Source organism: Cebus imitator, unplaced genomic scaffold (assembly GCF_001604975.1).
Source record: "Cebus imitator isolate Cc_AM_T3 unplaced genomic scaffold, Cebus_imitator-1.0 Scaffold89, whole genome shotgun sequence".
Classification (NCBI taxonomy): domain Eukaryota; kingdom Metazoa; phylum Chordata; class Mammalia; order Primates; family Cebidae; genus Cebus; species Cebus imitator.
Window position 1 is genome coordinate 5,004,911 of NW_016107404.1, and position 17,892 is coordinate 5,022,802.

Here is a 17,892-nt window from a genome sequence, read left to right on the forward strand (position 1 = left end):
CTATCTAGATAAATGTGCAAATGACAGTATAAGAAAAAAACACAGACTAGAGCAAGCTACAAAGAGGGAGGGGGGGTAAACATAAATAGAAAGAAAAACTTTCAGCCTGAATTTGATTTGAGCATAAATTTGCTTTAAGAAGATAAATCTAAGGATTGGCTTGGGTCTGGGAAAGGAAAGTCTAGAAGTAGGAAGGCCAATTGGGCTTTCAGTCAGTCATTCGCACATGAGAAAATGATAATATGAATTTAGTAACAGTGACAATGAGAGAATGAAGAAACCATTATGAAAGATGTTTTGAATGAAAAATAAAAAGCCAGGATATAGTGATTTATTGAATCAGAAAAAGAAAGAAAGAGCTAAATCAAAGATGAAGTTTCAAGTCTGGGCAACAGAAAAATGGCAGTGGGTGACATCATGAAGTTGGGAGGGAAAGCTGATATAAAGTGTCAGAAGAGAATTACATAAAGGTTCAGGGCTTGAAGAAATGAGATTTCTGACTGCTGTCTGTAAATTAGCAGAGCTACAGGCCTGGAACTCAAAGGAGAAGCTGGGGTTAGCAGTTCTGCTTTTTTTTTTTTTTTAAAGCCTTTATCATAAAATTGTTTATGAAAATTGTAGGAGTTTCCAAAGTTCACTAAGGCTAGTTTAGAGAAAAAAGCTTAAGTCAACAATAGTACGTACAGAAATAACCACAGTTTGGGAATTTATAAAGGAAGGGAAGGAAAAGAAAGTTGGAGGGCTACCACTGCTCAATTTCAAGACTTATTCGAAAGCTAGTCATGAAGACAGCATGATATTGATGTTATATCACCAATATTATACCAATAAGCCAATGGAACAGAATAAGCCAATGGAACCAAATATTTTAAAAATCTACACACATATAGACAACTGATTTTTGAGTGTTTCAAGAGCAATTCAATGGAAAAAGGATAGCCTTTTCAACAAAGGATGCTGGAATAATGGGATATCCATATATCATAAAATGAATGTTGATTCTTATCTCATATGATGTATAAAAATTGACTATTAATGGTTCACAGACCTAACTACAGAAACTAACACTAAAATTTCTAAAGGGAAACATGTTTTTTTTTATCTTGAATTAGGCTGAAATTTCTTAGATATAATACCAAGAACGTGATCAATCAAAGAAGAAAATAGTAAGACTTCATCAAAACTAAAAACATTTTTCTAAAAGATATAGTTAAAAAGAAAGTCAAAAACTGGAAGAAAAATATTTGAAAATCATATTCCTGACAAGGGGACTTGTCTTCAGAATAAAGTACTTTTAAACTCAATATAAGAAAACAAATACTCCAATTAAAAAAAACAACAAGCAAAAAACCTGGCAAAAGGTTTGAAGTTACTTTGCCAGAGAAGGAATACACATGACAAACTAACACATGAAAAGAAGGTCAACATCACTAGTCATTAGAGAAATGCAAGTTAAAACCACAGTGAGATATCACTATGCATGTATTAGAATGGCTAAAATTAAGATACTGACCATACCAAGCATTAATGTGGATATGAAGAAGCTGAAACTCTCATACATTTGCTGATGGGAATGTAAAATGTACACCACTTTGGAAACCAGTTTGTCAATTTTTTAAAAGATATGCTACCATATGATCTATGCATTCCACCCAATGGAAATGAAAGCATTTGTTCAGCAGAAAATTTACACACAAATGTTTACAGAAACTTTATATGCAATAACGCCAAACTAGAAATTTATCATACACAAATTTCCATCAAAGAGTAGACAGAATTGAAGGCCTGGACAAATTACACATTATACAATGAATTCAAATTAAACAATAAAAGGAAGGAACTATTGATAACAGGAAATAACATGATGAATCCCCAAATAATTATGCTGAGTGAAAAAACCTAGACCAAAAAAGAGTGAATACTCTGTCATTTCATTTACGAGACTTCTAGAAAATGAAAACTAATCTATAGTGACAAAACAGATTAATGATTGCTTAGGGATGTAAACAGGGGCTTGGGGAGAGGGAGGAGAGAGTGATTACAAAGAGTCATGAGGAAACCTTTGGAGGTGATGGATATGTTCCCTATCTTGGCTGTAGTCATGGTTTCATGGGTGTATAAATATATCAAAACATTAAATTGTATACTTTAAGTACCTTCAGTTTATTAGATGGTAACTATTTCTCAATAAATTTGTTAAAAATTAAACTCACTAAATCACCCCTCAACAGAAGCCCTAAAAGAAAAATTTAAAAAGGGGGAAAAAAGGAAGGGAAGCTACTGAAAGTTGTAAGAGACAAAAAGTTACCAATAATGATGCTGGTGTTTCAGTTAAAATAACGTGACACACTGATATCAAAACTGAGAACTGAGAGAAGTACAAGGTCCTTGGCAAAGAGAAAGCCACTGACCATCCGTGGAAGTGTAGTAGGGTGACAGCCAGAATGTCAGAGGCTGAAGGGAAGCTGTGCGAAACAGATATGACGGCAGCGAGTTTAGACCACTTGTTTTAAGAAGCTCAGAAATGAAAATGAGAGAAGTAAGACAGTAGCTAGAGGGGACAGACAAGTAAACTAAAGCTTTTTGGTGAAGTTTGAAAGCAGAAAAAAGTAAAAGAGGAATGAAAAAGAAACTGAAGATTCCAGAGATGAAGGTAAAACATGTAGGAACAAGATTCTTGAGGAATTTGGAAGTGATGGGATCTAAGGCACAGGTGCCAGAGCGAGCCTTGGAAAGGAGAAATCTGTAATTGTTAACTCCTGACAATCCTAAAAGGACGGCTTACAGAGCACTTGCATGGATTATTTTAAACACTGAGGAAAAAATATTATTTTGCCAGCAGACTTTTTGGAAAACTTGGATAATCCGACATTCTGACATGTGTTAAAATTGATCTCTAACAAAAGAAGACATATTAATCATCATCTCTAACCCTCCAAATGTGACTTCTCTCTGCTGCAATCTGCTGACCACAGACCATAGGTCTCTGTCCCAAGCCCAATGCACAACAGCACTTCTGCTTTGCTGATTGCAGTTCCTTGCTGTTTCAGAAAGATTACTCTGAGTCAGACATTTCACAAGGAAAAGAGGTCAGGAGAAGAGTCAGGGATAAACTGTGGGTTTATGTGTTCAAGGTAATGAGAGAAATCTCCATGGAGAAACAAAACAACCATAACTGGAAGGCATTGCTAAAGCTTACAAAATAATGGAAAGGTTATGAGCTTTAGAATTAGACTTGGTCTCAAGTCCAGACTCCCCTTCCTACATATGCTATGTCCATTCATCTCTTTGCTTCATCCATGCACTGAGTATACTGTTTATCTCACATGGCTGTTCAAAGAATTAAATAACCTGACGGATCTAAGTAGATATTAAACATAGGCACGCAATATAGGGTAGCTATACTTAAATTATTTTAATGTGGATACATAGGTGTCCTTTATCCATAAAAATACTCACCAGGTGTTGTAATGCCATGATTTGTGTGCCATGTATGTTCAATCAATGCCTGTTAACATTTTAGTGATTATTCTAGCAGTCCTTTTTGTACAACAGTGGCAAACTGACTAAAGGTCAGATAACACATCAGCATGCAAGGATGAAGTAAAAATGCAAACAATTGGCCTTTCTCCACATCAGCAATGTTGCTTTCTCTTTGGTGCTTACTAGGACTTAATGCCACCATTCTCCTTCTTGTCACCAGTGAAGGCCCACATGATGAGTCAGTAACTGAGAGGGGTCCTGTGACCCTACAAGATGAATCCTTAAGGAAGAATCTCCAGTGGAATCCCTGAAGTGCAAGATATTTTGTAAGGCCATAAAATAGGCCCAATCTTCCAGAATATGATTATACTTTTACATTTCTGAATATAAATCCTTATCCAGAAGTGAAATAAAGTAACACAACTGTTTTCTGAAATCAAAGAGAACAGATCTTTTAAGTAAATTAATCCTTTAAAATGCATACCCATAGTACCTTGAGTCTACTTTGATTATAGTATTAGGCCCACTGCGGAATTGTTATGGTTTTCTGATACATTTAAACTGAGGCTTTTTAGATCAACTTGTAATATATTTCAGGCATTCTCTGCCTAGCAATTTAAAGCCTCTAGAATTTGTGGGTTATATCTACCGTTCACTTATCATGGCAAAAGAGAAATTTCTTGATCAATTCTTAGAATGAATCCATAAACTCAGTAACAAGATCTCTTTATCATGACTGGAAATTCAAATATCTAGTATGAATATATCCCAATGACCCTAATCATTAGTGATTTGATGGTAGGTAGGTCAGCTTGTCTCAAGCTTGACACTATAATCAAGAATTAGTTCAAGTGCAAAAATGGAATGTGGTCTTAGTTATCAGGATACATTTGCTAAAGATAGCACACTTCTCGCCCATCTGATCCTCCTGGTAGCAGTTCACTGCATACTGAGTCCTATGACTTAAGAGCTATAAAGGGTCTGGCATGAGTTTTTTCCTGCTTTATATCATGGCTAGAATTCGTTGATAACCCAGTCCTTGGCTATGGTTTGGCTCTAAGCACTGCTAAATTAATTCATATATTACTTCTGAAGAATCTGCCACAAATATTTTTTTCATTTCCTAGGTCTTTGGAGAGTATATGATTGGGCAGAATATCATTGAAGCAAATATATGCTTTGAGTTGAAAGAGGGAAGAGCATGCACCATGAGTCAAAACTTACAAAAACTGTCCAAACTTCAACTAAGCTAATAGTGCAAAGTTAACGTTGAGAAGTTAGTATTGTAAAGTTAATTTGGCACATGTTTAATGATACACATTATTGTGCTACATGGTAATTAGGCATAAATGGTAAGCAATTAATATATATGACTAAAGTTAGAAGTTTTACAAGCCAATCAAAGTTCAAATTGATCATTTCTTCTTGCTTTGTTAATTTTCCATTTTCTATAAACAGCATTAATGTTGACAGCTTCTCTGATACTTTGCCTTAGGAATCTCAGCAGAAAATTATTGTACTGTTTTAAAAATGTACTTGAAATCACTCATTCATTACAGTTTTGTGCTGTTTAACCAACCCATGCTGACTGCATAAATACTTAGAAAGTTTAAAGGGATGCTGAATTAAGTCGTTATGGAGTGTAGATCTATGCTCTACTCTTCCCCTGCTTTGTAGCCTGACTGGCTAAAATATTAATATATGGACCCCATACACAGAGTTTCCTCACTGTCTGACTTCCAAGCAGGCAGAGAAGAGAGTGCAGAAAGTGAGGGGGATATGCATTCTTCAGGCTTCATTCCTGTGGAGTCTCAAGACGTTCTGCTCTGTCCAAGTACCCTTCGTGTCTCTGGGTTCTGGTAACCATCCCATCCCCATTGCTCCTTCAGGTCTAAGGGTTATGTAGAAACCTCCTATCACACTGGTACACTGCACTGGCCTGAAGTTTCCTTCTACTCAGCTCATAAAAGGGACATTCAACTCTTCTCATAGTTTTCTAATGTGAATATACTGTTTGCGTCCGGCTTGGACCCTGACTGATTCTAAAGGTATGGTTTATCCATAAGCATTTATTTTGTCATGGTTAACAAAAAGCAATGTTATTATAACATCCCAGTATTTCTTGTTTTGCATGTGTTGTATTTTATCAGTCTTGGTGTGTGGAATGTAGTAGGCACTGAATATCTGCTTTTTGAAAGAATACATGAATCTATGTAATGTATAATATTTCCTGAATTACAGTTTTCAACATCAACAATTTTCCAGTAAGACAATTAGTCATCAAGTCATAAATTGTATTTAGATAAAGAATATTTATTTGCCATGGTTGCAGGGTCACCTTTGAATTTAGAAACCACCTGCGTACATTGTATTGAACTTTGCTTTCTGAGTTTCTTGCTCATTAAATTGCCAGAGTTGTGCCTTTTCACTCACAACATAAAATCGATATAATTGCTTCAATCACCAAGGTAACTGTTTTTTTCTTGCACAAAATATATGTTTAATAAAATCAGTTAACTAATTATGGAGTGCCTAACGTAGGTAAGATCATTGATCACTTGTGTGAAGAATAGATTGGACAGGAGAAATTGGAGACAAAGAAATTAGTTAGGACTCTATTGTAATCGTTCAAGACAAGCTAAATATTTACTGAGCTTTGTTATGGCTTTGCTTTGGCTGTTTCAGTCCTGCTTAGTTTTGGGGTGGGGCTTTGGAGCAGAGCTGGTATTTGAGTTGTTCTGGCAAATTCTTCTGAGTTACAGTGTTTACTTTCTTTTTTTCTGCATTATCTTTTCCTTTTTCTTTGGTCAACTAATTAATTTTAAAAGAAAAGACATCTTCCAGGCACTTCAAGTTACTTACAATCTAATTAGGAAACATAATATAAACACAGGCAACATAATGGCAAAATATGAAAGCAGGAGAAGAGTTAGAGTGTGGCTTGGGATTAACATTTAAATGAGTGGGTAGAGAGACAGGTGCCAGGAGATTATGGGACTAAGAGGAGGCTGTAGGCTGGGAACTCTGGGAAAGTTTTGGGATAAGCTTGTCTTTGATGGACCAGCAGAGAGCTAGAAAGGGAAAGAAAGATACTCATAGTAAGAGAAGTTCTAAGAAGAAAGGTAGAGTTGCATGAAAGTCTTATTATTTTTTGTCTGTTCCTTGTATATGCCCCCTCCCCTTCCCTTCAAAATGCAGTGCTGTCTGAGTTATGAGCAGAGTGGGGAGGTGTTATCTCTGAGTGGGGAAAGCCATTCCATTTCCTTTTCTCCCATTCCTCAAGGCTTAGTGAGACCTGAAATGCTTGTCCAACATGCTGAGGTACTACATGTCTCAAGCCTGGCCTAAATTCACAGTAAAGATCCATTTATAAACTAATTTACCCATTAATTTTAAGAATTAACATTGAATATATTTTACATTTTAATTCTAAAATTTTAAGGGGTACTATTTTTCCAGGAATGGTATATAAATGGAAGATATCAATATATTCTTTAAATTATTCTAAAGTCATGGGGAACAATCTAACCACCTAAAGCAGATGGAGAGTTGTGAGAAGAAATTTATCATTTATTGGGTGCATGTCAGTTGTAAATGCTGATTTGAATGGTTTACGTATACAAGTAGATTTATTTGTTCCTTGAAACAACTATGAGGTTAGTGCTACAAAATCATCCCAATATCATAGATGAAACTAGCAAAGAGAGGTAAAGTAACATATTTAATGCTCCACAGCTGGTAATTGCTGGACCAGTAATCAAACTGAAGTAGTCTTGACTCCCAAGCTTTTGCTACAGAATGTCTTAAGAGATCATGTAATTTATCTGATTCTGTAAAAATCTGGGAGGTAGAATTAGATAATCACCAGGGTTTCCATTTAGCCCTAACATTCCCTATTTCATGATGATATGTTCCTCATCTCTCTCATGTATGCACCTTGATGTTTGTCCTTATGTTAAAAATTAAGTGTTAGATTCATATCTTCAATTCCACTCTTTTTACATGGTTTAAATTTGAAGCTATTTGTCCTCACTCCTGAATGAATGCTCCCTTTAGAGAAACTCTGACGCCAGCTGTTCTGGGTTTTGAATAACTCAAAGAGAATAAGATTCAGGTCAGTAATGAGCAACCCATGACTCAAATTTGTAATCTTCCCATATTTTCCATGTGATAAAGGACCTATTTCTTTTTAAGACAGAGTCTTGCTTTGTCGCCAGGTGCCAAGCTGGAGTGTGGTGGCACGATCTCGACTCACTGCAACCTCCCCCTTCTGGGTTCAAGCAATTCTCCTGACTCAGCCTCCCGTAAGGACCTATTTTTAGGAAACAATTAGAAAATTCTCTGGATTATTACAAACCTTAGCATATTGGTGACTAAGAAGTGCCTCCGATTTTTTCACTGGCACTAAATGGATAATCTAGATTGAATGAATATACCCGCTCTCACAAAAGCCCAAATAAAGCTATCCCTATATTTAATTTTTAAAGTGGCCTGTAAACAAGTTTATTTTTCTTGAATTGGTCTAAATAAAAAATATAATTGCTCTTTTTGGCACTAGCTCATGACATACAGCCTTGTAGGACACATGCATGTTCCAGATTTTCTCCAGCTGCCTCAGTATCTGAAGGAAGATGGACACCAGACAGAGAGAGCCCTGATCTAGGGCAGAATAAAACCCTACTTTCTCACCATGAGTTCCATGTCCCAGATTATTAAACAAGCTCCAAGCTCCATTATCATCTGTACCTCCTGGACATGAGCGTGCATCTGCCGCCAGTGAGACATCCTCTTGCACTGTCTCCAATAAAAAAGAGAGCAGAGAGCATGGGAAGAAGAGCAGAGGCCAAATCACCTGCCACTACCACTTCTTCCATCTTAAACATAATGGTCTCATAAGTAAACATGGTGTCATAACTGAAATGTCTTAGGGACAAAATGTTCCATTCCAGAATTGGATGCAAGGGTTAAAATGCAAATCCTGCTAAAGAAAGCATCACACTGATTGGACATTCATAGGTAAATATTCATGAGAGAGGAAGGAATGGAGAGTTTTCGGGTTGAGATCTCAAGAGGAGAGAAGAGGACAGAATTGAGGTTGAGGTCTGAAGGCAAATTTTGTACACTTATTTTTCTATACTAAACCGAAATAATTCTATGCATTATTTTCTGTCATCAACGGCAATGAAGAGGCAGCCAAGGAAACTACTAATAGAATCTGTAGGAAGCCAACATATTATTCTATACCTCATTGCACAGGTTCCCCACAATAAATATGATGCATCCAAAGTTAGAATAAAAACCCAGTGTGTTCTCTCTGTTTTCCTATGATGTATTGCGTGTCATAAGAATCTAGAAGAAAGACAGTTTGAGATAGGGTAGGTATTTGATGAGGGGAAGGGTCTATTTTCAGGATTTAGCCCCTCATTTTGTTTAAGCAATAGCCCTGACCACACGTAGTGATGAGACTAGAATGCGGACAGGCTGCGACTTCAGAATTCAGGGATGTGCTACTAGGTTTGAGAAGAGTGGACAAAGAGGTAGGGCTGTTGCTTCTAAAAGTGTGGTAAAATGGAATGCTGATAAAGTCCTCAAGAAGATTCAGAATATCTTGATATTTTCTACATTTGCCTTTCAGGTTTCTTTTTTCTTTCTGTTTTCCTTTTAGAGAATTTCTTTTCCCCTAGGAATCTACAAAAATTCTAGACCATTTCTATCACCTTTATACTTTTATTTATGGTTTGCCTTCGGTATTTAAGCCCACTTAAAGGCAATTATTCTCTTACATTGTATTACCTCTGGAAATCATATTGCTTTTTGCCTCCTATTTCAATTTAGTTAAATGTCAATCTGGACTTAAGACCTTTAACCACTGATGGTGCCTAGTGTCTTTCAGGTGAAATGCTGCTTGCAACTTTTTTGGGAAATGGTGGGATATATCTGACGCTGTTTGAAAAACTGCTGGTGATTAAATTAGAGAATTTGTCTGGGAGACTTCTAGATAGTGGATGAACGTATTTACTACATGTTATAACATTTTAGGCTTCACTGAAAGGCCAAGAAGCAAAGTGTAAATATATTGGCAAAATGTTAAATTAGTGCTAAATATTCCATGTAGGAAAGGGATAGGATAGTTGCTATGTATATCTTTGAGGAATTAAAGAAAGGTAAGAGAGCAAAGAAATATTTAAATAGATTGTTTAAAGGAAACAGCCAGAAGAAAATGCAAGTTCCAAGCTATTTTATTAATATTATCAATAGCTGGGTTGTTTTCGTTTTCATACCTGTCTCCATCTTTCTAAATAATCTGAATTGTTGCCAAACTACTAACGACCTTAAAAGAGTTAGATCCAAAATAAAAATCCACCTGTGCCCACTATGGACATTTGGTGTTTTTAGCTAATATTACACGGTGAGTATCTTCCTCTTCAATTACTAGCATAGGCTAAGATTCCACTGTGGTCTTTTCTCTAGAAGCTTGTCTTCTAGGGATTAAATACATATAAATAGATGCCACATTCACTTTATTTAACTTTTTGCTGTTGAATACTTTTCATTTTCTAAATTTCTGACAGTTCATCTTAGCTGAAGTTTGTATTTTAGGCTTAAATGAGACCCAAACAAATAATTGAAGAAAAGTTTCCTCTTCAGTAGTAACAACTTGACTGGAGAACATAGATCACTGAAGAGCCCATCTTGTCTCCACTGCTAAAACTAGGAAGATTTAGGATCTCAACATATCACTTTTTAAGCAAGAAGAAACATATCCTCACTAGAGATGAAAACTATAAAGAAATTGAGTTCTGTTAGCTTAAGTGTCACATATAATAGGATGAACACATAAAGTCTAAGGGCAACTCCAGTTCTTCTATAGAAAAACATGTCTCCTCTAATCTCAAAGTTAGTTTTAGTCAATCTGCATAGTGTCGTACTGACATGAATCAACTTTTTCTAAATCTTGAGCGATGAGGAAAATGAACAAGTTGGGTGGAGCTCAGAAATAGACAGAAAATACACAGCATGTACAGGCATGATTTAGACCAATATCAGTGAATATGAACCTTGTGGGAGAAAGGGGCATATTTGTAAACAATTTGCAAGTGGAATGAAAGAGGTACTGTGATACAAGTAAGCAGTGTCAAATTAACATTTTTGTGTTAAAGAAAAAAAGAAAGCAGAATTGTTTGGTTTCTTATGAGTTCACAGTTTTCGCTGACATCTCTAGAGTAGTTCAAGTTGTCTGTCCACACCAGAATTCTATATACTAAGGGTGGAATGCAGGCTTTTGTGCTTTGCAGAGTTCTCTTCTGGGCTTTCTACTTGACATGATATTTTGACTCTGTGAATTCTGGCTAGTTGCTCAGTACCAGCAGGCCACTGGTTCCCACACCCCCTCCCACACATTCCCCCCCAGCAGCAGCATAGTAAGTGCTTACTTGCAAAAATGTTCATGTATGAAAATTAGTGTGAAAGACCTACTGAAAGATAATTCATAAACATAATATATTTCAGGATTATAAGCGGTCTTCATAAGAGATGTCTTTAAAATTTTTGTTGTCACCTGGACTGTTAAAGTATGTGTTTGCCCCTCAGACTTCCTTTCCTCCTCTTCTTCCTAGTAGTTAAATTTATGATAATCACATGTAGAGTCACATTCAGAATCTGAACAAATTTCTGCAAACTCTCTACTGATTCCTACAGGATAAGATAACATCACTCTCACATTTACGGTACTATGATGTTTTCACTTATCTGTTTTGTGATTCCAGATTTATTGCCCTAATTATGAGCTAATGAGCACAGAGCTTTGGAAGGAAATTTACATTACTTACTTAAGTAGGACAAATTATCAGCTTAACCAGGATAAAACATACTTTATTTCTTGAGACCCTTTAACTTACCCAAAGATATGCCTACCAACTAGCCAAGTTAAATCAGCTTTCAGAGAAGGATGCTATTACCTTGAAAACAACTCTGCTGTAACTTTACAGAGTTTTCTTGGCCAGTCCCCATCTTTAAAAGCCCTTTCTTTAAATGTTCTCATTTAGCCACTTTTACACCCATCTCCTACTATTTTTAAAATAGAATGTGAAGAAAGCCATTAACAAGTCTCCTTAGAACCAAAACAGAATTCAGAAATAATTTAACAAAGAAAATACAGTGTTGCAAGCATGCAGACTTAAGATCTCAAATGGTAAGGTTTCTTGTCTTAAAGTGCAGATTATAGGTATTCTAATTTTTTTTTCTCTTGGAGCCAGAATAATGGTAGCGCACATTTTATTTCATTTTTCTTTCTTTCATATTTTCTCATTGAGAGAAACAACTCTGGGCTTTGTTTTGGAGTTAGAAGGTCATCACTTTATTAAACAAATTAAAGCTCTTATTTTTATCATTTACTTCCTCTTTTTAGTGTATCTTTCTAATAATAAGTATCAGTATGAATATTCTTTGATACATGATATAAAATATACTACAAGGAGACCACCAGAGTCTCCCTAAGAGATTAAGAAGAAAAAGTGAGTAAGCAAATTAATCAGCTAAATTAACTAGTTGCCTTGGAAGACATGAGATCTTTAGCACCATCAAGTTATACCTCATTAGCTCCATTAGTTGCTTGACATTGTCATTATTTTACCCATTTCTTTCTGTGCAGTTTCACTGTGTCAGCTTTGATTTCCCCCTGTACATATTTTTTTCCAGCTTAGAGCTATTATATCACCTTCCAGGGGCATTGATTTTAAGTCAGGTGTCACAAATTTCCCACTCATCATTTCCTTGCAAGCATAAAACTGACTGTTGCTGCTACTGCTGCACCTGTTCATTATTTCAGTATTCATCACTTGTTCCTATGAGCCAGTTCTTGTATCCTCCTTCCCTGTTAACTCATTGTTTAATTATTAAATATTTTCAGTGAAAAACATTGAAATAACTTCTCAACAGTGTGCTTTGGCAAAAATAAACAATTTTTTATTTTTGTTTAAAGGAGAGGACAATGATACAAGCATTTTTTGTTAAACATCTATTATTTGGCCAGAACACTAATAGGTAACATTGGAAGGTTCATAGAAATATAAGAGGGTTAGCATTAGGAGAAATGCCTAATGTAGATGACGGGGGCATGGATGTAGCAAACCGCCATGGCACACGTATACCTATGTAACAAACCTGCACATTCTGCACATGTACCCCAGAACTTAAAGTATAATAATAATATGATAAAAAAAGAAATATAAGATATCACCATCTGTGAGCCTTAAAGTACTTACAGTCTTGCTATTGAAGTAATTTTGAAAAAAGGTTTAGAACTTGAACTATAAAGTTCACTTTTTGTGCTCTTAGATTTAATTTGCCTGGATTACTTTAAAATTTTGGAAAGAGTAAACCAATAACAAGTAAAGGAAGTTTTCCCCCCTGCAAACAATAGCAGTAATTACTAAAATTTCAAACAATGAATTGAAATTTTGAAATGGAATTAACAAGCATTGCCAATTGAAATTTAGTCTCTCACTAGAGAAGCTTATGTACCCATACCAAAAGTGTAATAGATGTCTTAAAAATTGCTAAGATCCACCACTGCCTCATCATTTTACATTTTAACAGGCCATTTTCTTTAAATTTTAGCATACGGGTCATTTTCTTCCTTCAGATGAATAAAAACAAAAATGGCTTTTAGCAAAAAATTCCTATAGCTATTTAACAATGCAGTATCTGTCCTACCTGGCATAAAGACCATAACATTTTAAGATAGGAAGTTTCAAATTCACACTACATGGCACATAGAAGTTATGTCATTTATGAACAATATTTCTGAAGTGGGCATAGGAGATTATAAAAATATGATCATCTCATTTGTCAAATGTTGTACTTCCGGATTGGAAGTGATAAAAATTGGGATTTTGGGGAAAGAAGGAGGATGGGGCAGGAGGAATTTTTATCATCATCCATGGCAATTTCGATATTTAAAAGCTTCTTTTTGAGCTATGTGGTGTAGAATGATTTTGAAAGCAAGTAGTGTGTGTTAAAAAATACCATAAGACAAAATATTATTTTTCAATACCATAAGCAAGGGGTTATATTACAATTGTTGACCAAACCAACTCCAAAGGATTATAATGCTGTATTATCTTCATATGCCAAATGAGCTTTTAAAATTTTATTTTTATTCTTTCTTCTTTTCAGGGTTATTTCCAACTTTCGGTTGAAGTCCATCCTGCTGCTACTTCTGACAGGCAACACATTTTCTTGGAAAGAACATCAAGGTGATAGAATTTTAATCTGAATGTAAATTCAATATCTGCTTTCCTTGGGCAGGTAACAAGCTCATTTCCTACAGTAAAATATGAATAATTCTAAAGACCAAATTAGTCTATAATATAAAAATGTTGTTAAAATAAGGGGTTAATGGGTTTGAGAATATACAGAGGGAAACCATTTCATCCAAATGCCAAATGTTATTCTATTTTTTTGACATTTTGTAAACTTCCGCCTCTGTACATTTCCAAGTTGCAAATTGTATGCAGTGTTGAACACTGATGCTCAATTAAACTTGAAGTGACCATGGGAAATATTACTGAAAAGGTAATGGCATAAATTTTAGTAAAGAGAAATTTCAAGGACTTTTGATCCAATTGCCAAGCATCAATAATGCTCAATCAAACTTTTCTGGAGAAGTTTTCTCTAGTCACTCCCATTTGGGATGCCATTTGTAGTCTGAGTATCTTGAGTTGGGATTTTATTTTTGACTGAATGATGTTGGTTATAAATATACCTGTCAAATACAAATATATATTTAGACATAGTCTTACTCTGTTACCCAGGCTGGAATGCAGTTCTGCCATCTCGGCTCATTGCAATCTCCACCTCCCGGGTTCAAGTGATTCTCATGCCTCAGCCTCCCAAGTAGCTGAGATCACAGGCGCATGCCACCACACCTGGCTAATTTTTGTGTTTTTTGTAGAGACGAGGTTTCACTGTGTTGGCCAGGCTGGTCTCGAACTCCTGTCCTCAAGTGATCCACCCACCTCAGCCTCCCAAAGTGCTGGGATTATAGGTGTGAGTCACCTCACCCAGCCAATATATTGTTATAAATACACCCTGTCATCTTCAAGGCTAAGTATCATTTGATGTTACAAGAAATAACGACAAAATTTTTTTGTATTTTATTTCCATTGATTCTAATACATGAGGTAGAATACTTTGGTAAACACCTTTCTCTCTGTGTCTTTCCCTTTGAGGAATTTCCTACTTATACATATACTATTACACAATTTATCCTGCTTTATTTAATGAGTAATGTATAAAAAATTACTGCTCTACAAATAGTAATACAATACTATAATGTCAAAGACCTAAAGTTGATTTTTTGATAATTATTCCTAACAGTTTAGAAATCTCAATTCATTTTGCCCTATTACTTAAGATAGACTAAAGTATTATATTGGGCAGGCATTGAGATATTCTGTCTTTTTCTTACCTGAAATACCTGACAATGTATTTCTATTATTTAATTTGAAAGACAGCAAACATTTCATACTCACTTAGCCTGACTTGGAATTCCTGCCTTATCTAATTCTATGGTGCTACATAGAGAGACTCCACCAAAAGCGTTAATGAACATAGAGTAAGTAACGCATATGGCATTTATCTTCTGAAACAGCTGTCTTTAAATTTAATATGAAGCATCTTAGAGAAACTGCATTTTCAGGGCTTTCAACTTTATAGTCTCTTGAGAATATATGTAAAAACCTACACACTATAAATACTGAGTGTTTGTGGAGTCAAAATAAAATGACTTTACAACCAGTAAGTCTTCCAAAGGACTATCTTAAGATAAAGGCCTGGCTTTGCCAGTGATGTACAGAAAGATGAGCTTTGCCTAAGGTTATCTTGCACCTATGCTAATATTGCTCTAGATTCCTAATTGTCTGCAAAATTTGCCTCTCATCCACATGGAAACTGGAGTAAATTAAAATCATTGCAATAATGCCTCAGAAATGCAACAAATGATTCAAAATATTCGCTTTTTTATCCTAATATTTCCCCTGAAATTCAGCCATGCATACATGTCTACAGAACTTTCTGGTTTTAACAATATAAGGTTGTTTCTTTGCTGTATCTTTTTCCTTTTTAGTAAACCTCTATCTACAGATCTATGTATATATCTTAATGTTAAACTTGTAAAAAAAAATCCTAAAGTTCTTAATTTTTCTCAACACCCCTCATCTCATGTGGCTACCATTCCACACTGTATTTTTGCCCTAATCATTTATTTCTTCAAACAATTAAGCTGATGAAAAATATTATATGCAATCTGCAGTAAAGTTTATTATTTAAAACAGAGAGATTTTCTGGAATACCAATAGAGAATACTTTTTTAGTATGTAGGAAAACATATATAAAGCCCTTAGCAGCATACCCAATATAGAATCTGTCCAATAATTGTTAAATATTCATCCCTGCCAACATTTGTAATAATAACTTAAGGCATTATAAAAAATGGAATTTCCTTTTGAGTCAGAAAAAAGATAGGACTATATTCTATAACATGTAATTTCATAGGTTACACTTTACTCATTTAAAATCATTTAAAAATCCATTTTCTATAGTGTAAAGGGGAGGAGAAAAATGGGGGAAGAACATATCACTCAGTTTCTTGTAGATAAAGCCTGCCTTTGACTTACATAAAAGCAGCCTTTCCTGTTCCAAGAAAATTCAGTGTAGTCTGGCCCCAGCAAATTCCATTCCCTAATAATGCCAGCATTTACTGTAAGAATGACATGTTGTTATTCCATATTTTGAGTTACATTCCTCATGTGAGTTCTGAGTATCTTTGGTCTTAGCTACATTTCTTGGTTTACTATTTATATTTAAGATCCTCTTCTCTATTGGTAAGCTCACATGAGTACTACTAACTAGTTTTCATTGCTGGGATCACATAATTCTTTTCTGAAAATCCCTCAGCTGCCTAAATTGAGTCATCTATCTGCATTCTCATTGTTGTACCTAACTATTACTCTATTTTTCCCTGTGTCTTCATGATCAGGCTATACGACTTTACCCACAAACTCATCTGCATTCATTTCTAAAGTTTCTTCAATACTTAGCCCAAAATCTACTCTATTCATTAAGCCTTTCTCATCCTAGTAAAGGCAAATGGAGTCTTTGGGCCATTTTCAGAGACATCATTGCATACTTGGTTTCCAATTGACCAGTGCAACCTTTTCCCTATGATAGATCTTATATCCAATCATATGAATTTGATCACATGTATTTCATCTGGTTTTTATCTTATCAGATTCTCTCAAATGTAGAGACTGCCCTACATATTCCTTAAACTTCTCCCCATAGTTCAAATGCTTGGATATAAGCAACATATACTTGATTCAACATATTTTCAGTGGTTCACAATAAAACATACGCTGATTTATGACCGGGTGCACATATCTGTAGTTGAGATAACAAACATTAACCTCCTGTTTGTCTATGGTTGTCTAATCACCACTACAAGTGGCAATAATTCTGTCCCTATCTTTCTAAAGGACTGGTAAGAATTACCAGATGAGTAGGAGTCTGATATTTTGCAATGATGGAGGGGGCAGTAAATACACAGCCTTTGGGAAAACTGTTTTTCTATGTTATTTTGTATCCTTTTAGCTGTTATTTCTGTGCTAGGTAGTGGTGTAATGCTTGCAGTGTTTGGTTTACTTTTTCCATAGTCCTTCTAATCTTTGTAACAAAGTCACATCTGCTTGATCAACAGTTTATTAGTTTAGCCAAGGGCATCTGTGCACCAGAGCCTAGCTTGGAGTAAAACCACAAGTCTGAGGTCTCACTAGAAGACATTACTTGATTCACAGAGAAGCATGCTAGAGATGATGTTGTTACCAGTTCATCTTTGTACATGAGGAAGTCTCTATATCTATCCTTTGTACACCACAGGATGAGTGCTTTAAATCTCTTTTTAATTTTTCTAGGTAGGAAATAATTTCAAATAAGGTAACTTCAGATATTCAAATGAATAAACAACCAAGATGACTGTGGAATTGGGAAATCGGATGCCAAAGTGGAGTAATTTAAAATGGCATAAAGACGCTGGATAAGATCAAAGAGAGTTCCCTTTTCAGTTGATACCACTTTTTGGGTGGGAAATCCACCTTACTGTGGTCAGTAGTTATTGTCTGCACAAGCCTGAGACAATTCTTATCTCTGGTACCACAGTGTGAAAGCCTTTGAAACAGACTTGGATTACCCAAGAGAGCACTGGAACAGAGCAGATAGCAGAGGACAGTGGCAGGCATGCTAGTCAGTAGTTCTTTAGTTAGGTGTATTTCAGGATTATGTATAGATAGTATTAATCCATAGTAGGAATGTTGGTTCTGGATCATGTTTCTGAATTGGAAAATGATTTCTCAC

General features: G+C 35.4%; 1 long non-coding RNA gene across 1 annotated transcript in view; it reads left to right on the top strand.

The window, feature by feature from the left end:
• Nucleotides 1-14,189, top strand: part of LOC108308933 — a 32,815-nt gene extending 18,626 nt beyond the window's left edge. Inside the window, exon 3 of the long non-coding RNA XR_005201318.1 lies at nt 13,660-14,189. This is a non-coding gene — a long non-coding RNA (uncharacterized LOC108308933). The remainder of the gene's footprint in view (nt 1-13,659) is intronic.
• The last annotated feature ends 3,703 nt before the right edge of the window (nt 14,190-17,892 follow it).